At 41.6% G+C, this 23596-nt stretch overlaps 1 protein-coding gene across 1 annotated transcript in view; it reads left to right on the top strand.

The window, feature by feature from the left end:
- myripb (myosin VIIA and Rab interacting protein b) overlaps positions 1 to 23596 on the top strand; it is a 348507-nt gene that overhangs the window by 152647 nt on the left and 172264 nt on the right. The gene's annotated exons all lie outside the window — the stretch shown is intronic.

Raw genomic sequence — 23596 nt, 5'->3', positions numbered from 1 at the left:
TCTTCCGCGTCGGCTTCGGAAAACGCGGTCGTGTGTAGCGTTCACTTCAGATCGGAGGATTATCGTCCCGGCGATATGATGGAGTTCAACATGGGATACCGAAGTAAGAACCGGGTGAGACTCAGAGCTGGTGCGGTTCCTTCAGTGCACGCATCTTCGGGTTCTCCCACCGGATGTAGGCGCGAGCACAACATCAGTTTGGACCAGTGCAGCGCGAGCCTGATCAAGCAACACCGTTACTGCGAGATCCAGTAAATAAAGCATTTGAATTCGCCACTGAAGTAATAACATCGCTGCGAGATCTAGTGAGAAATATTCACATTTCTCCGTTATTAACGGATCAAACAGCGCTGACGTGGAAACCAGGAATAAACATTGTGCAATGAATGAACGAACTATCCAGTGTCCACAGATCAGCAACATTCACCATGGCTTTACTGTAGTAACACTAACTGCAACCATGGAAGTTTGGCATTTTCCACTAAGGCCCAGCTGCATGCATCCACCTCCCTGCAACACTGACTTTCCTCAGCTGTAAATATTGCCTCGCATTTCCCACACAAACACCTATGGAACAAAAAATGTATCAGGAATAAATATCTCTCTGTCTCTCGATGAGAAACCGCTAAGTTATATCACGTAACGTTAGTCTGGGCGGATATTAATGAGCATGACAAACGCCTGATCAAAGCTTAGTTTCTGTTATTGTAAGTTCCAATATGTTCTGTCTAACATTAATCCTGGCCTGTCCCTGCTCTCTTGGCAGCCTAGCAGGCTCATAATTGTATGGCTGTGGTCCGTCAACAATTTCCTCAGCGTCCGAAATGTCATTGCAATCCATGTTTCCCTGTTGTTTGAATCGGCCGCTCTCCCTCGCGCTACGTCACGCCCGTCACGCCCATTTTCAGATGCGGAAGTAAAATTTTCTGACAAAAACGACTCCAGAAGCCACTGTAGCGTATTTATAATTTTTTTTTAAAGAAAATCTAGTTCCTACATTATTTTTCTATACAATGACTTGTTGGGTCTTCTAACCTGCAATATGCTCTTTAAATGCTGGTTTAAGGCATATATGTGTTTTTTTTTTATTTTATTTTTTAGAAGTGTCAATCTTATGTGAAAATGTAAATGGATGACTCATTTTGTGATACAATTGCTGCTGGATTTTCTCAGTCCATTAGGCTGATGCTTTTTGGATCCACAGAACAAACTGTCTGTCTTTCCCTTGTACACATGCACACTCACTCAAATGTATGGTTTTTGGAAGTAAAAACTATGAATTGCCAAATGATTTATGGTAAAAGGACATTCCCAGACATCCCTATGTGACATACCACAAATGATTACATTTTGTATAAATAATTTAGTTTCTTCTAATTTTTGTTATCAGTAATGTTACATTATGGTGTTTTATGTTCATTTGCTGTTGTTCAGTTAATGTTTAATGTTTATTTTAGTGTCACTTATGTTACCCTTATGGTCTTTTTGTGTGTGTATGACCCTGTGCATCGTCTATATATGAATATTGAATTTAATTGACAGGCCACTTAAGATGAACTCTAATTATTTATCATATGCCTTTCTATTTTACCACCTGCATTATCAAGGGGGTTATCAGTACATTTTGAGGTAAAAATCATATTCTGGTATTTCAAGTAGCTTGGCAAATATTATATCTCAGATATACAGTTCTAAGTTGTACCGGAAACTTTGTACTTTTTGTGTGTGTGTGTGTGTGTGTGTGTGTGTGTGTGTTCATGTATATAATGGCTAACACTTGCTATTCGTCGTCAAATTATTTTTTGTTTCAGATTGTTAGTGTTTTTGTCATTCTGAGTGTTTGTGTGTTTGTGTGTTTCTCTATTGTATTCTCTCTCTCTCTCTCTCTCTCTCTCTCTCTCTCTCTCTCTCTCTCTCTCTCTCTCTCTCTCTCTCTCTCTCTCTCTCTCTCTCTCTCTCTCTCTGTGTGTGTGTGTGTGTGTGTGTGTGTGTGTTTTATGAGATAATTATGACTCATCCTCAGAATCTCTACTTCCTACTTCCTGTTCTTCTGGCTATCTGCCTCTGAGCTCTTAGTCTTGTGCTGTGATTTGGCTCTGCTCCTTTGACAAGCTGACTGATGAGAGCCCTGATGACCTGTTAAGGCTTTTCATTGTCTGTTTTACACTTACACATCTAAACAAAACATGTATAAGATACATATATAATCCTGGTACTTAATCTCCTGTGTGTATCAGTGTCCTTTGGGAGTCATTAATATGAAACACAGTTTATTTCACTCTGTAGTGGGACTGGAAGAAAGCTGCGAGCATATTAAAGAGCCCTGCTATTTATTCTTCTGCCATTTTGTGAACATGGCTTGTTGTTTTTCTGAGAGGTTCTCAGGGGAGTGCTCACTGATGCAATTTAAAGCCAGGTCTGTGAGGTTTTCAGTGCAAGCAGATGTGTGCTGAACTGCTGTGCTTCTGCAGAAGGTTGCCATTTAAAAATGCCATAATTTTATTATTGATATGGGTGTATTATTAATGGTTGCTCAGCTTCACTGGGCTGTGTGACATCTCCTGGGGTGATTGTAAACATCTGTGGTTATAAGTATTTTATAGTTTCACTAATATTTTATGTTTTCTTTATTGTTGGTGGTAATATTGATAATATCATGGAATACCATGTAAATAACATGGTACATTAATCTGGTAACCAACAGGGATGGAAAGAGTATTTTAGATTACTTTCCAAAAAAATGTAGTGTAAAAGTTCTTGTCCAAAAAACTTTGGGGAACGCCTCCAGCGTGATAGCGTCTGAAGCACGTGTGGAACTACTTCAATCTCGATTGGTGTTGAGTCATGACGTCTTCTGATAGGTCAAAGCAAGTCGTTCTCAGGCACTCAAGAAGTGTGGCAAAGGGATGCAGTGTCTCACACCCTTCTCAGGGAACAAGGGTTACAGTCATAAACCCGAGACGTTGCCTTTCAAGGGAACTCGCAGTGCGTTTAAGATGACACTTTGGGGATCGAAATACCCACTGATAGAGCATGCAGATTCCCAACTCTTTTGAGGGACATATTAGCTAGCAGGAAGGCCACTTTGAAAGCGAGAAACTTCTCCGACACCTCATCAATGGGTTCGAAGGATGCCATAGATAACCCCTCAAAAACTACTGCCAGGTCCCAAACAGGAACCCTGGTTTGGACAACAGGCCTCATCCTCCGACACCACGACGGAAACAAATGATTAATTGGTGTTTCCCAAGAGGGCCACCACTTAAAGGTGTGTGGAAGGCAGCTATAACCGTCATGTAGGCCTTAAACATGGACGGATGCAAGACCATCTGAGAAACGGCTTTGGAGGAACTCCAGCACTGAAGCCACTGGGCAGTTAACTGGGTCCAGCTTGCATTCTCTGCCCCATAAAGCGAATACATTCCACTTTAAAGCATAACGTTTTCTTGTGGAAGGAGCTCTAGAGTTTAAGATGGTCTCAACAACTTCAGTTGAGGCACCAGTGCCTCAGGGACCAGACCCATAGCTTCCACAGCTCTGGCCGGGGGTGGTGTACTGAGCGGCTTGAGAGAGAAGGTCCCTCCTGATGGGAATCTCCCATGGGGGGCCTGCTAGGAGCACTATGATGTCTGAGAACAAAACTCGGGCCGGCCAGTACGGGGCTACCAGAAGTAAACTGACCCCATCCCAAAGGACCCTCTCTAGAGCTCCTGGGAGCAGAGCAATCGGGGGAAATGTGTAGAGGAGCCACGTCAGCCACCCCTGTACCATGGCAGCCAACCCCAGAGAAGCTGGATGTGTGAGGGAAAACCAAAGCGAACAGTGAGTGTTCTTGTGAAAGGCGAACAGATCTACTTCCACTTGGCCGAACTTCCTCCAGATTAACTCCACTGTCTCAGGGTGGAGTCTCCATTCCCCAGGCCTCAGCCCCTGCTTCGACAGGATGTCTGCTCCTAAATTTTTGTCCCCAGGAATGTACATTGCTCTGAGAGAGAGCAACTTGCCATGGGATCACAGGAGACCGCCAGTTTGCACAGAGGGCACGACCTCAGACCCCCCTGACGAATTATGTAGAAGACCACCAACGTATTGTCTGTTCATACTAGAACATGATGGTCCCTTAGGTCCGGGTGGACGTGCCTCAGAGCTAGCCATCATCACACAGCCATCATCTCCAGGCAATTGATGTGCCAAGAAAGATGATGCCCTCTCCTCAGACCTCAGGTAAAGCGGCCCTTCATGACCACCATGACCGCTCCCCAGCCCGTGAGGGATGCACCCATAGTCATGATTCTCTGCCTACATGACGCTCCCAACACAGGGCCCTGGAATAGGAACCACGGTTACTTCCACATATCTGCATGTTAATTTGATCATGTGAAGCGCTTCCCCTCAGGGAAAACCCCCTGGTCCTGAACCACCACTGCAGGGGTCTCATGTAAAGCAGGCCATAATATATTACGTTGGATGCTGCTGCAACAAGCACCAGCACTCTCTGAAAGTGTTTGACAGTGATGGCTCCCCTTTGTAGTTTCCATGTATTACCGTGTGCCGCCATGACGTAAATCATGTATGGATTTTTTTATTTTTTTTATCATTTGTAAAGCCTTAATGAACACTGAGCTAGCTATTGTTGCACATAAAATATCAATGTTTAAAGGGGTCATATAATGCCATTTTTGTACAAGTTAATATGATTCTTTAGGGTCTAAATAAAAAGTTTGTAATATACTTTAATTAAAAATTCTCATTAGTATTGTAAGAAAACACTAATTTTACCTGGTCAAAAACAGCACGCCATTTAAGTGCATGTGTCTTTAAATGATAATGAGCTTTGCACACCCCGCCCCTCTGTTCTGTGGGGTGTTTTGACACAACACACGTGGAATGTTGCCTTGACAACAGTTGAGGGTATATTTTGGAGAAAGAATGGCAGCGGGAGTCTCTGAGGACACATCTGTGCGACCGTATCAATTTGAACCGGAGTCGGACACGGAACAAGATGACGGCCCTGAAGAAGTTTGACAATTAAGGCTCGAACAGGACGTTTCTGAATGGTTGGTTAATGTAATGCCACTTTGATCTATCTTTGTATGTACTGGCAGGGTAGAGTAGTGAGATACGAACGCTATGTGTTTACTGATGTATACGTTAGTTCATTGACAGATTGATGTTACAGCTAATGGTCATGAAAAACTTTTTTTCGGTAAATGTAGGCTTGTCAGTGATGCATAACATTATCTATGCAGTGTTAGGTACAACTGTCAGGGCTGAAGCACTGACATGAGGTCACGGCAGGAATGTTTCTAGCAGTAGTTGAAGGACACCTAAGAATTTGTTGTAATGTATGTTTATGTCCAGTGCAGTACGAAAATGTTTTATGTTTTTTAGAAAACATTGGCGGACTATGATGACAGCTCACTCAGGGCGGGTCTGTGTTGAAACGCTGCTGTCAATTAACAATCGTGGGAGGGGCGTCCGACCATGTGACGTCACACGGTCAGACGGCTCGATTTGAGACGAGAAAACATATAAGGAGATTAAAAAAAATAAACACTGGATGGATTTGTATCATTATATGATGGTTGTGTACAGGCACTGCCAACACACATTTCAGTACAATCAACTTGTAAAAGTGCATGTACCATTATATGACCCCTTTAAAACATTGCAAAGAATACAAAAAAATGTTTTGCGGAAGTGCACTCGCTACATGAAAGGCAGATTGTATGAAATGGATCAAACAAAAAAAACCGTTGATTTGTTTTGATTTGATTTGACTGTAGTTTTATCGCATCATGCACTGACAGAGATCCATGCATGGGTCATCAATAGTGTGCTTACTGAATTTGATCCACCAATTTCAGTACATTAAGTCATGGTGAACTTTGATCCCACATTAAGCTTTTTAGAATGTCACTACCACACTTTTTAAAAGTGCGCATTGCACACTCGCTCATTCTAAACCAGAGGTGGGGACAAGTCACACATGGTCAAGTCCAAGCAAGTCTCAAGTCTTAACCATCAAGTCTCGAGTCAAGTCTCAAGTCACAGTTCAGATAAATCAAGCAAGTCAAGTCAAGTCAAGGGTTCACCCTAAGCAAGTCAAGTCGAGTCCTGATAAGTTTCAAGTCAAGTCAAGTCAAGTCAAGTCACAGTAGCCTACTAAAATAAATAGAGGTACATTTTTAACCTTAAAATTGACAAAAACAGCAGACTCATACCCTTTCTTTTGCATAATTAAAATCTTTATAGGCTACAATAAATCTTGCATGTCACAAAGAACTTGTTTTTCCACCTTCACGAATGAGACAAGTGTTGTTCATTATGTCGCCTTGTTGAGGTAAATTGTAGTTTTCCTTGCTTTACCCCGGTCTTAAAGTGAAAAAAGTATCCTAGTATTTAATTAAATACATTTATGGTGAGATTACTACATTTTATTTAATTAATCGCATTTATGGTGAAATTACTACATTTTCAGGTCAATCTGTGTTCATTTTGACTACGAAACATGCGCTGTCACTTTAATTCAGCGTTTGCAGCACAGCAGAAATAGACTTGGTGTGGAAACGATCGCTGCACTGCTGTATACGCACCGCAACTGGAACGGATCGACGGACTGCAACCGCGTGCAGTGTGAAAGCTCTAACCTGTTAACATGGGCATGGAAAAAAATACGCACCGCATACGCACTGCAAACGGAGTATGTGTGAAACTGGCGTTAGCCTGTCATGCAGTATGGTATAAGCGGTATGGTATAATAATATGGTATAATCCACAAACACTTGAAAATGCGCACATTTAATACAGACATTATAGCCTACATGTAATATAGAGCGGCCCGCTCATTTTAAGATGCCCATCAACATTCAGATTGAGGCTACGCCACTGTTATAGTCAAATTCCCCAATACATCTATTTACGAGACGTATCAGTAATGATAATGGTCACATTTCTAATAAGAAAAAAAACATAATATGCAACCAAGGCCAAATTATGACAAACAGAAAAGATTAATTCATTACATTAGTAATCGTTATAGATCTTAGTGAAACTGACTATAAAAAGATGACTTTCTTACCTTTCCTTGTGATTCTTGAAATGTCGAATGAAATTTGACGTTGGCGTGTCGGATATTCTTGCGTTCCATATTTTGCATCTGGCAAATCTTTTTTTATTGGCAAGGTCCAGTTCAAAGTCCTTATAGCCAAACGAGACTATTTGTGGAGCTCGACTACTGTCTGCCATTTTTGGCGTGGTTTGAATTGTGCAGCGTTAAAGGCACAGACGCTGATTAGTGGTGCTGACGTCACAATAATTATTTTTTTAAATGAATTTTATTGCTGTTTGTTTATTATAAGTTCAAGTCATTGTCGAGTCTTCCACTTCAAGTCAAGTCAAGTCTCAAGTAACTTGTTCTCAAGTCAAAGTCAAGTCAAGTCATTTTCATACTTTAATCAAGCAAGTCGCAAGTCCTGAAAATTGTGACTCAAGTCAGACTCGAGTCAAGTCATGTGACTCGAGTCCCCCACCTCTGTTCTAAACTCATCAAGAATCAACGAGCTGCCGACTGCTGCAGGGCATGCAAGGGAGAGATGCGGCAGTGCAGATCGCGCATCTCTGTCTATATGTTCAAACAAAAGGGAGTGGGAATTCCAGCGTTATGAACTTGGTACTTGAGAGAGTTATTAACATAATTATTATCATTGGTAATATTTGTCACCACTGTGTTCATGGACTTTTCAGTTAGTTGTCATTTGTCACATGTTCCTTTGTTTAGTTTCCCGCCACTAGTCTGTCTCCCTGGTTATTATCATTAGTTCATCTGTGTCACCTGTGTCCTATTAATTACCATCATCTGTGTTTGCTATTTAGTTCCTCCCGTTCACTCTGTCTTTGTCTGATCTCCGTTAGGTATGGTTGTGTTTATCCTGCCTGCTTGGAGAACTTTCATTAAACTAGATGCATATTGATCTTGATCTGTTTGTCTTCGTCTTCCTATCTAAGCCAACCGTAACAATATTATTATATTCATTGTTATGTATTTGCTTTATTTCCCCTTCATTTCATGTATCTCTTTACCTAACTAAAGTACCATATGTTTTGCAAATACCGTAAATGGCCTACAATCATGACAATAAAGTTTTGACTGTATTTCTGTAGGCTTAGGTTACACCAGCAAATGGCGACTGTTGGGGCACATATGACTTGGTTCTAATGATCTGCTTATATTCAGTGAGCATATCTGCAATGTAGTGAGGTCCTAGGCAATTGAGTGATTTATAAATAAGTAAAGGTACTTTAACCCTCTGGGGTCTGAGGTGTTTTCTGGGCCCTGGAGGTGTTCTGACATGCTCTGACATTTGTGCTTATTTCTGTTACTTGTAACATTTTCATGGCTAAAGTCTGATTACACTGTATTCAGCACAAACTCTGCTACAATAATATGTGAGCAGCATGTATGTAAAAGTTTGTAGTTTTGAGAAAATGACGTTTATGCGTGGTTTGTAAAAAACTATTATTTTTAGTCACTGAAATAAGGCCATAAAACCTATACTGATTATTTGTTCACAAGACTTTTGAAAATTGAATCACGTAGCCTAGAAATTTGTAAGACATGTTTTGTGTTAGACTATTATGAATATTGATGTGTTTCACACCTGGGAAGACAATACCCTCCCCTAATGGCCCTATCAAGTGGGACTGTGAGGGACCTATAAAGAAAGAATGTGGAGACATTAAAATAATGTTTTTTTGATTGTTTGAATTTATTTACAACACAATATAATCCAAAGATACATTACGAAAGACAAAAAGGCACATTACTGAGCACAATGATCTAAACAAAAAGACTTGAACAGTCACACACCTTTGACATTACTGAAACAGTTCCTGTTCAATATACCTGTCATTTCCAAGTTGTTTGCTTTTTCATTTGAAAAATCAGTGGCATCTGGTCCCTGTAAAAAAAATAAATAAAAACTGTGACCATGCTGATATCAGGAGAAACTATAGGGCTGCACGACTAGGGCAAGAAAATCTATTTGTGCTTTTTCTAGTTAATATTTAGATTTAAAATTCACTATATATATATATATATATATATATATATATATAAAGAACACCAGGGCTGGGTTTCCCGATAACGTTGTCTCTTAGCGTGCTACGAAGACTCTTAAAGTATAACTTAACTAAAGGTATACCATTACTAGGCGTGTTCCCCGAACTATACCTTAGAAAGCTGCTTAAGATATACCTTCTTACGTGCGACGTTACCGGGTGCTGTCCGTGGCGATGGTGCTGAACTGGTTGATATCGATGGCTCGAGAATCAATTATTCTCTGGTGCAGGGGCTGTTTCACTGCATTATGTGAGAAAGCGGTGTTTATAAAAGGAGCACTTCAGAAATAGTTGAAATTGCATTTATTAGGACTCATGGGATATTATAAAAAATAATCCAAACTACAATAGCCTATAATAGCCTAGCCTACATATTTTAAAATTGTATCATATATTGCTGCCACAATAACCATTTTAAAAATTGTACGTGCTTTCATCTCTTTCCCATTTTTGTTCGCTGAGGTGGAGCTGCGATGAAATAGTGTTCTTGTAAATACTTCCAGCATTTCAGTAATAAAAGTAATAAAAAAATCTTACATACGGTACTCTGTTGTGATCAAAAAGGATTTAAACATGAATTTAATACAGTGAATTTTTAATCTCTTCTTGTAAACTCAGAGATGTGGATTCAGACGGCAATTAAATTCTCACACGACCTGTTTGTCAAAAAAACAATTTGGCCAGGGATTTTTACGCGGGTTGGGTGAGAAAAAAACACTGACATTATGGATTTGGACGGCAATACAATCACTTACCCCTGTAAATGTTTAAAATACCGTACGAGCCCATGATAAACAATTAGCGTCCCAGTAGGACTTAACTGACAGTCTGCTTTCACTGGCCTTTGAAAGCGCACCACAGACAGCGCCGTCTTTTAGAACTACTATGCGCTGTATCGCTGCCATAGTTTGAGTAAACTCCCCACCACAATAATTCCCTTTAAATAGACTATTAAGCCTTTAATGGTTCGGCTGCTGATGTACCTTTGGATAATATAATAAAAAATCTAACAACAATCCGTATAATGACAATTTTTTTCTTTGCATGAAAACACTTGAATTAGCCTAATTGAACAATGTCTGGGTATATTAAAACTTCAGCATTATATTCGTATAGACCTGCAACAGTGATAAGGTAAAGCTAAGAGTGGTCCAGACCAACCTTCCGAACGTATGACTTACAGAAGGTATACTTAACTAAGAATGTTTCGGGAAACACGTATTAACGATAAGGTACAGCTTAAGGTGTAACTTAAGAACGATAACGTTAAGAAGGTTTCGGGAAACCCAGCCCAGGTTTGTTGTACCTTGTATGCACATACTTGTAGGGCTGCATAAAATAATAATAACAATAATTATTATTTTTACTTTACAAAAAAAAATTTTTTTGCTGGGAAGAAATGCAGGCGGCTTATAACTTTAAATCATTAGAAAGGAACACTTCAGGAATGAGACGAATGAAGAGCGCTTCTCTCTCGTGTGCACGTGCACGAGCACAAAACCTCACAACACCCTCCCCGTCGGTGATTGGTTGGAACACTATTTGTTTTGGTTTTGAGTGGTTGGTGAAACTCTGTTACAGCATATAGTTTTTTTGCTTATATTTATCAAAAAATTCAATTACCATGCATTTCCATTTTACACTAAGGAGCAAATATTATCCAACAGAATGACTGAATTTTTCTGTATAATAATTCCAATCATAATTTCAAAAGCAGTTCTGTTAAAAACAGAAAAAAAAAAAAAACCCTTCTGGTTGAAATATCCCTGCTTCTGCTGAATTATTTTTATCCCCCTCCACAGTAATCAATGCTATACCTTACCAATAGACCATATAAAATATATTAAATTAGATATGCAACACGCACATTTAAACAACAAACAATAAAATCAGAACCAGCACTGTTAGATACAGTTACGATCCTGGTTCCAGTGGCCGTAATGCATGCACGGCTTTTCAAAATGTCACAAAGCGTTTTGGGATTGTTTTGAATGAAATATTGAAGTTTATAATTAAGTGTTTTGGCACACCAGTGGCGCTAAAATCAGGTTTTATTCTGGCATGTTGAATTAGCGTTCGAAAAACGTGGCGGGGCGTTCATTTGGATTTATTTTTCTCATAACAGTTTAAAGAACTTAATATACTCCGTAATTGTTTGGTCATACAGATAAGAGTACATCATTCAAAACTGAAAACTTTTATTCATGCACACTCACAATAGGCTAACGACAAAACGTTTTCTGTTGTCTCTGTCTCCGGGAACTGCGCGTCACAAAAATGAACCGAAAGCCACTTGCCTCAGCTCAGTCATAAGAAATATGTCTAAAGCTTTAAATGTCTAAATATTTAATAAATATTATCTGATTATGTTATCCATATGAAACCGAGAGACAAGACTCTAGCTGAAGTGATGTAGCCACCACCTGAGGTGTTAGGGTACTCAAACCTTCCGCGGGTGCCAAAGGGTGCCCCGTCTCTGAGAAAGGAGGTCCTTCCTCAGAGGAATTGGCCAGGGAGGGGCTGTCGCGAGGAGCACAAGTTCAGAGAACTAAGTCCGGGTGGGCCAATGAGGTTCAACCAAAAGGACCTGCTCCTTGTCCTCCCTGATCTTGCACAGGACCTGTGCAAGAAGGCTCACTTGGGGAAACGCATACTTGCGGAGGCCCCGCGGCCAGCTGTGTGCTAGTGCATCCGAGCCGAGGGTCCCCTCGATCAGGGAGTAAAACCAGCGGCAGTGGGAAGTGTCTGGGTAGGCAAACAGATCTACCTGTGCATCGCCGAACTGTTCCCAAATTAGCTGAACTGTCTGGGGATAGAGTCTCCATTCCACGGGATAAGGCCGTAGTCGTGAGAGCTCGTCGGCTGCGCGATTCAGCTCTCCCTAGATGTGAATGGCTCGAAGCGACCTCAGATGCTTCTGACTCCATAGGAGGAGATGGCGTGCGGGTTGCGACATACAGCGGGAGAGCAGACCACCCTGATTGTTGATGTACGCTACTGTCGCCATGTTGTCTGAACGGACCAGTATGTGCTTGCCCTCCAGCAACGTCCGAAAACGGTGCAGAGCTAGACGTACGGCCAGCAACTCGAGGCAATTGACATGCCAAAGGCGCTGGGGTCTTGTCCAGGAGCCCACGGCAGCATGCCCATTGCACATGGCACCCTAACCCGTGGTGTTTTATATTCCGCCATATTTTCCACATTTTCTTTTCATACTTTCAACTGCTGTTGTTTTTTCTCCAAGGTGATTTGGTTCTGCCAGTCTTTTTCCCGACTTTCACAGGAGCAATGTCATCAATAACATTCTTAAGTTCTGAGTTAAAGGAATCAAGGAGAAAATCAACAGTGTCTGCAGATGTGCTTGGTGTCAAAGATATAGCCTTTATAAGTAGCACACTAATGTTCTCATTTATGCATCTCTTTTTGACAGAAACAGATCTAGCTTCAATGACAGGAGGGATCAATATATCAAAGACAGTATTTACAGTAGGGCTGGAACAATAAATCGATGCATTGTGAATCGAGAAATGATTCTGGATCGATTCCAATTTTTTCCGAATGCATCGCGATTCTCTCAAATCAATTCTGAGCTTAGTTTTTAACAGCAGATGGCACTGCGTTCTCTAGAAACAGCTGTAATCTACTGGCTTCCAATGCCTTACACACTGTGGTAGATTTTTTCTTTTTTCGCACCTGACTTAAGTCTACTTGGGTCTTCTACTAATCGACGTCCCTACACTTCTCCTGATCGAAGTTAGTTTACCTGGGTCTCGTCTCCTAATCGATGTCCCCGAACGTCTCCTGATCGACTTTCAATAATATGTATAGCGTGTCTCCTTATCAACGTCGGCTGAGTCCACTAACTTGCTGCGCAGCAATAACCAGACAGACTTCAGCAAATGCCCTTTAAATGCTTTAATCACGGCCGGGAGAGTTCTCAAGCATCTCAGAGAATCTCTCCCAAAAAGAATAATACATCAGGTTTTATAGGATAGAGACAGACACAACAGTAAGATCAACATGACTTAATTCATGTCACCTTCTTTCAATATGATTGGTTTAATCTGTGTAAAACAAGCCCCCACTTCACCATCTGTTACTGGCAGAGCAAATTTAGATCTCAATATGTCATGAGACTATTCTAGACAATATATTTTAGATATTGTCTGGTCAGCATTTTAGAATTTTCCATCAACACCAACAATTTTCAGAGTACATTTTGTTCAAGTGTTAGAATTATGATTAGTTTCAAATACAGTTTATTATCTTATTTATTAAAAAATCCATCACAACACAACACTTGAACCTTCTATAAAATAATCATTCATAAAGTTCAAAAAGGTTGAAGCGAATTACAAGGGTGTTTACAGTAGGCTGTTTACATTAATATTGCGTCATAAAAGCATTCTGAGGTGCTAGTACATTCTCAGAATCAGCCGAACGCACAAGCACTCTTCAATGCTCCTCTTCTTGAGCATTTGAGTGTGCGGTTAAAAACGTACTCGGTTACTAACGTAACCTCGGTTCTCTCTAGAGAGGGAACGAGTACTGCGTAAATCTTACGCTAGGGGAAAATCTCTTTTCCGCGAGATACTGAAGCCAAAAAATTATCCTTAATTTTGAAATAATGTAAAACGCGTTGCGGCAGCATGCAGACATAGGCGAGACAGCTCGCGCGCCTATTGGCTGCTCTGCGGCAACTGCAGCAGCCTATCGATGAGGCCCTAGCGAGACAGGCGTGGCCTAGGGCTATAAATACAGCTCGAGAGGCTAGCTTCACTGGTTTTTCATCGCCGGAGCGAACCAGAGCGAGTGCAGGCACGGCAAGATACGCAGTACTCGTTCCCTCTCTAGAGAGAACCGAGGTTACGTTAGTAACCGAGTACGTTCTCTTACGATAGGTTCTCTCGTACTGCGTAAATCTTACGCTAGGGGAACACAGTGTAAAACGCCGTGCATGCTAAGATCCAAGCACCAAAGACCCAAGGGTATGTGCCCGGGTTCATATAGCACATGATCATATGGGACTCACAGAGAGTCCAGAAAAGAGAGGCTAGAATAGCATAATTTCTGTAATGATAACATCCTATAAGGAGCAATTATAGTGATGATGAATCGTACAGCCAGGGCGGCCACGGCCTGAGCTGACGAATATAGTGGGTCTTACACACTGCCCACAGAGCTGCGCGATCAGACAGCGAGCATTCGCTCTAGCAGTTTCAGTATTCTGGGCCGAACACATCGGGGCAGATAGTACCGATTTAGACCGAAAGCAGCTTAGCCTGCAAGGCGGGAACCTCTAGGTTATAAAACCTTATAAATGTAGACGGGGAGGCCCAGCCTGCCGCCATACAGATATCTTGCAAGGCAATCCCACTAGACCAAGCCCACGACGAGGCCACACCTCTCGTGGAGTGCGCTCTGACACCTAATGGGCACTGCAAGCCCTTAGAGGCGTAAGCCAGCGCAATAGCATCGACTATCCATCTGGATAGACTCTGTTTCGATACGGCAAGTCCCTTGGAACGTCCGTAGAGTGAAACAAAGAGCTGCTCCGTCTGTCTGAAAACAGACGTGCGAGACACGTAAGCCCTTAATGCCCTAACCGGGCAAAGGAAGCTGGCGTCCTTTTCCTCGTTAGAGACCGGCAGGGCAGAAAGGGAAATCACCTGAGCCCTAAACGGTGTGTTGAGGGATTTAGGAACGTACCCGTGCCTTGGTTTGAGTATGACTTTCGAGTCATTCGGCCCAAACTCCATACATGTCGCGCTCACTGAGAGCGCTTGTAAGTCCCCTATGCGCTTCACTGAAGCGAGAGCCAGAAGAAACACTGTTTTGAAAGACAAATGTTTGATATCTATTGATTGGACAGGCTCAAATGGGGCACTTTTCATGGCCTCCAAGACCGTGGAAAGGTCCCAAATGGGAACTGAGGGAGGTCTGGGAGGATGTAACCTCCTAGCTCCTCTAAGGAAGCGAATGACCAGATCGTTCCTTCCGAGTGACTGACCAAGCGTTGGTTTAGAAAACGCCGCTATAGCCGCCACGTAGACTTTGAGCGTGGATGGGGCTCTGCCCTTATCCAGTAGCTCTTGTAGGAAGGAGAGAACCTCCGAAACTCCACAGTCTTGGGGTGAAAAGCCGCGTGCTGTGCACCAGCTAGAGAACACAGACCATTTCGAGGAATAGAGCCGCCTCGTAGAGGGGATGAAAGCGCCTCAGCGCGTTGTCGACTGCCATCATTTCCAGGCAGTTTATGTGCAGGAGCTTTTCTCGTTCTGACCACTGGCCGCAGAACAGTCTGCCGTCGAGCAGTGCTCCCCATCCCGAGGTGGAGGCATCCGTAGACACCACCTTCACCCTCGAGGAAGTCCCCAGGCTTACACCTGACTGGTACCAGTCGGTCGCTTTCCAAGGTATCAATGCTGAGATGCATTTTCGATCGACCTCGAGGCGAAAAAGACCGCAAGCCCATGCTCGGCGCGGAACTCGCGCTTGTAGCCAGAACTGCAGCGGGCGCATGTGAAGCAGACCCAGCTGAAGAACTGCTGATGCTGCGGCCATAAGACCCAGCATCCTTTGAAACTTTTTGAGCGGGACTATAGCGCCGCGGCGGAAGGTTTCCGTCATGTGCTGAATAACCAGTCTGCGCTGTCATGGACAGCGAGTCCAGTTCCAAGCCCAGAAAAGATATTCTCTGACTGGGAGACAGTGAACTCTTCGCCCAATTGACTTTGAGACCCAGATTCTCGAGATGCTCGAGTAACATGGTTCTATGTTCTATGAGCTCTGAGTGTGACTGAGCTAGAACCAGCCAATCGTCCAAGTAGTTCAAAACTCGCATTCCCCGAAGTTTCAGGGGAGCGAGGGCTGCGTCCATGCACATCGTGAATGTACGGGGTGCTAGGGACAGGCCAAATGGTAGGACTGTGTATTGATATGCCCGGCCCTCGAAGGCGAATCTCAAAAATCGCCTGTGACATGACGCTATTTGAATTTGGAAATAGGCGTCTTTCAGATCTATCGACACAAACCAGTCCCCTTGGCGAACATGCGAGAGGATTGTCTTGGTTGTGAGCATTCTGAACCGGCTTTTCGAAAGCGCTTTGTTCAGCCGTCTTAGATCTAGAATGGGTCTGAGACCCCCGTCTTTTTTCAGAACCAGAAAATATCTGCTGTACAGCCCCCCTTCGCTCTGAGCTTGAGATAAAGGCTCTATAGCCCCTTTGCTCAACAGTGTCGCAATTTCGGCACGAAGTAGATGTGCTACTTCTTTGTCTACCGTGGTTTCGATTCGCGCCGCGCAACGTCGAGCGAACTGTAGCGAATAGCCTCTTTCTATAATGTTCAGCACCCATTCTGATACCCCGGGAAGCTTTGCCCACGCATTTGCATGGATAGCTAGGGGTTGAATGAAATCTGGGCTCTGACCGTGACATAGTGGCGGTCGGAGAGCTTCGGTATGCTGTAATATAGACACCGCATTTGCAGCGTTTGAGGAGGGGGGTGTGCTGATAACAGCGGGCAGTCCCGTAGGATTCGTCATGTCTGTGGGTGAATGTGGGCGCGAAACAGCGGGCACATTTACACTGAGGACGTGTGTTGGTTTCGTTTTTACAGAAACCGAAAGACATGCAGTGTGTAGTGTTTGTGGGCACTGGGACGTGGGCACATTCACTACATTTAGTGCGCAATCGATGTGAGTCGATTTTATGTGCGCGAGCCCTGTGGAGCGGGCTGTGTCTGTGTGTAGGAATGGGCACTGGACAGTGGGCATTTTTACTACACTCATAACACCATCGGCCGTGGCCGGAACACCAGAAAATATGCTCTTTATGGGATTTCTCTGGGTCGCCGTAAAAACGGCGTTTGTGTGCAGGCAAGCGGGCAGTGTAGCCGACTTGTTTACTGCAGAATACACTGGAACAGTCGCATGTGAAGGAACTGAACGAGCGAAAAGTTTTGGTGGAAGTCCGGCCGCAGCGGGACTTGAACACCGTCGTTTTCCTAGGAGGGCTAGGAAGACTTTGAGGCCTCGGGCTTTATCTCAATCTTTGGCCTTTCGCAGTGAGGGCATCCGCTGTCAGCGAGCGCGAGAGCTGCATGTCCTTCACCCAGGCAGGAAACGCAGATGATATGGCGGTCCCCGTCGCTGAGTGGGGCTCGGCACGAGCCACAGAAGGAACGAGACATCTTGAAAAAGACGCTCTGCTCTTTTAGAAATGGAGTGTGAGTCGCGGCGGCGAACACACACAGCAGAAAAAGGATATTACGCCGGATAGCACAGCAGGGAACGGCGACTGAAGGCGGCGCGGCCAGCGACTCCAGATGCAATGGCTCATCCTGCTGAAAGGCTTCTTCAACGGCGCGGCTTCTTCTCTCAGGATCCAGCGATGCGTGAGCTCCGCTGAAGAGATGAAAAATCAGTTAAGCTAGCCTCTCGAGCTGTATTTATAGCCCTAGGCCACGCCTGTCTCGGCGGGACGTGACGTAGTGGGCGCGAAGCGCCCTCATTGGAGCTGACGCTAGGGCCTCATCGAGAGGCTGCTGCAGTTGCCGCAGAGCAGCCAATAGGCGCGCGAGCTGTCTCGCCTATGTCTGCATGCTGCCGCAACGCGTTTTACATTATTTCAAAATTAAGGATAATTTTTTGGCTTCAGTATCTCGCGGAAAAGAGATTTTCCCCTAGCGTAAGATTTACGCAGTACGAGAGAACCTCTCGTAAGAGAACTAGCCTAGAGCACCATCTGCTGTTAAAAAATAAGCTCATTCGCCATGCATTCGGAAAAAAAATTGGAATCGATCAACGAATCGCGATGCATCGATATATTGTCCAAGCCCTAATTTTACAGTATTTACAAAACAGGCTATATGGTACTTTAAGCTATAATAATTTAATAATACAGAACATCAATTGTGTAAAGAGATAAATAAGAAGAAATTGATGTAAAATAAATATAGGCTACAAATACAGTAAAAAAAAAAAAAATTCAGTAAATGGATTCATATAAATAATTTTTAAAAAGTGCACGTCAAAAAATGATGCTAAAGGGTTATCCTGTGTGTTTAAAAGTGACGCCAAGGGGTCCTGACCAAGCGTCCATGTGTAATGAGTTGGGAGTGAGAACGTGTTGGTTTTGAATTTAAAATATAGGCTTTCATTTACAAGATGAGATAAGAAAAGTTCACAGAGCTGCTTTTGGCATATAAGGCATAAGAGTTAGTGTGCATTTGTGCATATATATATAATTTGGATTGCATACATTCATTTCTTATTAAAAAAAAGATCCTGTCATTCAGCCATCTCCTCCCTTCTTCTTTCTTCCTCATCACCAAAAATGTATTTTAGTTGGACAGATCAATACAGTACAAAGAACATCCAAAAAAAATGTAGGATGTTGGAAAATAATGTCATTTCTGTTAACCAAATGCTTTTATATCTTCACTATTGCTTCAATGCAAGTGAACAAGTGCACCGTTGTTTGTTGGGTAGTGACGGGCATGTTCAAGTAAGCCAGATATGCGCAGATTCTGTGCAATATGCTGTATTTAAAGGTCATGAACTGGATTATTTTATTATTTTATAATGTTTCCTGGGGTGTCCTTAAAATGTTAGTATGATTTTTACACAAAACATTGTCATAATTTAGAAATAAAAGGCATTTTTCCAAAGCCTGATTTTAACTTCTGATTTTAACGCTCTGTTTGAAGGAGTGTGTCTGCAATGAGACTTCAGTGTAAACGCCCACTGCTGTGATTGGCTGACATGTTTGCATATGAAATAGGTAGTATTACATGTGGAACTCTCTCGAAAACGAATCGTGAAAAGCAGGGTGGGAATTATGTAATTTTAGGGGCAAGGCCATTTGGCCTCCACCTTTTCTTTTTTTTTAGGGGCACCAAGGCCATATGATAGGGCACAAAGGCCATTGAGTACAATTCGATGGTTTTCCCATTCAGATTGATACCATAACATCCTAATTTGGAATAAGACATGGATTATGACTTTTTTAATAAAAAAAAAACATTTTTTAATGAGAGAGAGAGCGCCATTACATCCAGAAGATACACCCTCACACAACAATAGAAACAACATAAATGCCAATAAAAGCATCCAGAAACAACACAAATGCCAATAAAAGCATTCAAAATATTCATTCAGTCCTCTATATCATGTGAGTGTGAGAGAGAGAACCATTCCATCCAGAAGGTTTACACCCTCACAATCATTATCGCTCAGCGCTCAACGCAGTTTGCTTCGCGCTTCACTCAAATCGCCCCCCGCTCGCTCCAAAAAAGGAAAAAAATCTACATGTATATCTCTTGTAGCGGTCCCCAAGCTTTTTTGCGCCACAGATCGGTTTAATATCAGACAATATTTTCACGGACCGGCCTTCAAGGTGTGGCGGATAAATACAACAAAATAAAATGATATGAACGGCATAAAAACTGGGGTATTTTTTTTTAGCCTATAATAATAAACGTGAATCCAATGTGTGGGCCTACTAGCAACTTTATTAGCAGCGTCCTCTAACATCGCGCCTAAAAACAACTGAGAAAGTCTGAACACAAACAAAATACCCCCAAAAGAAAAGAATCTCTATGTTTTCGGTGCTGATGCGATGTAAGGGTGGCGCTGCTGCCAATAAAGCACCTAAAAGCTGTCACAACGAACCGGCAAAATTAATGATTATGCATGAATATGTAAAATATAGCAGGAGAGATTTTAATTGTTTACTAATAAACCAGTTTTTTTTTTTTTATGTCTGTGTCGGCTGGAAAGATGCTGACTCGCGATCTTCGCAGTAGTGAACGCGCCAGAGAGAAATGCACATTTCATACGGATTACATAAGAGAGAAGTCTGTTTTCTTTCGTTTTGAATTGTTCTGTTTAAAAGTAGACATTTCAAGCTTTATATATATGTCTCAGGTCTGTGAGGCAAGTAGGCTATACGCTGAGTTTCGGTAAATTTATGAGACAAGCTCCAGTTTCGCCGGCGCCTTCGTGTCGTGATTATCTATTTTCTAATATATTCACTTCTAATTTATTAAATCCAGACAATTGGTTGATGAAACATTGATTAAAATTAAGATACAATTAATACAAAACGAAATTAAATTTAAAGACAGGCTTTGTGCTTTCTGCTTGAGGTCTCGGTGAAAGTTTTATCAAGCAGTCTTTTAGTGCCGCTTTCAGAGCGCTCACGTCCTAACGGAGAACTGTCCAGTCTGTAACATTGTTTTTTTTTTTTGTGAAATAAATTTCTAAATAAATGCGACTTAGGCCTATATGTGTTTTTTCTTCTTCATGGCGCATTTTTTGACTGTTGCGATTTATACTCCGGAGCGACTTATTAATAGTAGGCTACACCTGTATGACTTCTCATTTTCCTTTTTGAAGTACTTTTTGAACTCCATTATTGAGCTGAGTTTTGACTGAAAATAGTCTACTGTTGATGACTGTGCAAGACAGATGGATTCAGGGTCAGGCTTGACTGAGCATGCTTCAAACTCGTGGTGTGAGCGGAGCGGAGCGAAACGAAACTGGAGCGGGAAATAGGGCGACGCTCTGTCCTTTTGAAATTGTCGCTCTGCGCTCTGTCCAAGATCCGCCCGCTCGCGCTCCCCGCTCGCTCCCGCTCCACTCCGCTCACATGCTCTGCTTTATACATGGAACTTGGACAGGGCCAGGGCACACAGGCCACTGTGGCCGTAAGATGATTTTTTTTTCACGGGGCATGAAGGCCAAAGTGTAGGGCAACGGCGGCCATGGCCGCGTGGCCGCGGTATAATTCCCACCCTGGTGAAAAGTATTTATCATATATTTAGATCTATTCCCATCACATGAAAGGTTGCAGTGTTGAGCATTGAGCAGATGACAATGTTGTTGTCTGTTGTCTGTTGATCGCTTGAATGAAGTGATCTCATCATTGCAACAATTTCTGCACTCTCACGAATGCTTTCACCAAATAACAATGCAAACACAATGTAAATACAGTAAGAGGTTCGTTGTGCAGTGTAACAGCGTCATTGATTTCGTAACGAGTTTTGACAAGTGTCCAGATAAACTCACGCTGTGTGATTGACAACTTGGGCAATTGGAAAGGGAGCGTTCTTTAAATACGATTATTTTCATCCTACTGAGAGAAACGCTGTGAAGTTGATCGTTTAGTCACTGGCATGATTTACTGATGCATAAACATTATTGAACTATTTTGAGAGATAATCTGTCTGAACTTTAATAATTATACATCAGAAATCACTGATCACAGATCAGTCATTAGAATAAACATGATTACTTACATGTTTGTGGCGTTGCTGGCAGATCCATATCGTAAAAGTCTGTTTGCAAAGCCTGCGCCAGAATTTTTCCAAATAATCCACAGTGAAATGCATCGAATACAAACAAATAATGCATTTTTACCCGCATTTGGCAGGTGTTAATTTCAAACCCTGTGTGTATATATATATATATACACACACATACAAAGAACATAAATATTTAATAAATACAGAAAAAAAGGAAAGTTGTAGAGCAAGTCATTACCTTTTTTTTATATTTTAATGGAAGGTGATCAACTTTTTTTTGTAATAATGTACACTAATAATTGACACATTATTAAGTGACACCCCCCATTGTGCATCTCAATCGTTTAGTCAGGAATATTCTTAATGAGGATTGTTTCAGTGACTGTGGTGTTCATGTGGAGAACATAAAGTACATTATATTCTGACATTAAGGTCAACATACACATTGGCAGCTTTTGATACAGAGGCAGCAATAATGTCCACAGAGACACAACAGGAAAATGTAAATGGGTGTTTTGGTCAGAAATCTACTTAGATTAATCCACCAAAAAAAAAAAAAAAAAAAAAAAATCTTATATAATCTAAATTGCATTTCTTAGGAAAACCTAAGTCTTGCGTCAATTCTCACATTTCAACATTTTAAAATGATGAAAATGATGATTCCCATAATGCACACTGCATTTCAGTCACTTTAGGATAAAGATAAATTAATATAAAAATAGTCCAAATATTCATATTCATCCCCAGCCAAAAATGCCATTTCATTCAGTCCCATCTGTCTTTGGATTGTATCATCAAAAGCAGCTTAATTGTCACATGCAAATCCCCAAAGTACATCCTCGTGGTATTGTGACATTAAGGCAAATGGCTTATAGACTGCTGTGTGTTTGTGTATTTCAAATATGCCTGTGCAGGCTTAACTTTTTTGTCTGCTATTGTGAATGCATCAGTGAACGTTTCCTCTTGGGTGTACGAGTGTTTTTCTTTGTGTGCCTCAGTGTTTTCTGATTTGACAAAGTGTGACAGGAGCTTCACTGATGCTGTCCCTTAAAATAGATCTGTGAATGTTAGTATTTGTTTTGTTATTTGTGAATGAATTTCAACTGGAGGGTGTATGAACAGCCAATGACCTCACTGCACCTTTCATTTCTCTGTATTAGTTTAGCAAACTAAGGGTGTGTTCACACTTGTAATTTGGTTATCTTGGTTCTTTTGGCCTGGACCATAAAAGAGAATGATACAGTATTTTTGAAATGTGGTTTAGATTAATATAATAAAATCTATGCAAGGATTTGCCACATATTTTCAGATCAGACTATGTGGAGTATGGAAGTAGATTATTCCTTAATTCAATAATGATGTCAGCATTGGTTGCAGGCAATGATGATACAAGTCAGGATTTAAGTGCAGCAATTATTTAAAAAAAAATAAATCAATAAATAAAAAGAACAACATACTCTGGTGACGAGAACTGGCAAAACACAGGAACTGAGGAAAACAAAGACCTTAAATACACAACCATTCAATGCAACACTGTAAAATAAAGAAAAGAAGTTGTGTCAATTTTAAAAAATAAGGCAACTTATCGTAAGCTCTTTTTTGAGTAAACTCCACAAACAGGGACTGAAGTCCACGCAACTCAAAAGATTACGTTAAAATCATAAGTTGCTTCAACATAAATAGTCATGTTTAGCTAATGAATAACAGAACAAAGTATTTTTAGTTGGCTGAACACAAATGGGCATATCTTATAGGCCTATATTGATTTATTATATATTATTTAAATAGTTTAATTAAATAAGAGACAGACCATAACACAAGTCAGATAACTTTTTTATTTTTATTTAAACAGTTTGTGTCCGATGCACAACAATGACATTATCGTAGCAAGTCTTGAATTTGTTAACTCAATGCATGGTACTTACCAATGCATGTTAAAGAACATTAGCCTGAAGGTTCAGTTCACCCAAAAATGAAAAGTCAGTCATCATTGATTTACCCTTAAATTGAAATTGAAATTAAAAAGAAGATATTCTGAAGAATGCTGGTCACGAATGCTGGTACTGTTGACGGTAGCCTTAAAATACTGCGGCAGTCAATGGCTACTATCAAATATTTGGTAGTAACATTCTTCACAATATCATCATGAGGGTGAGTAAATGATGAC

Source organism: Rutilus rutilus (genome assembly GCF_951802725.1).
Source record: "Rutilus rutilus genome assembly, chromosome: 24".
In the NCBI taxonomy this organism is placed as follows: domain Eukaryota; kingdom Metazoa; phylum Chordata; class Actinopteri; order Cypriniformes; family Leuciscidae; genus Rutilus; species Rutilus rutilus.
This window is presented reverse-complemented; position numbering and strand designations above follow the sequence as displayed.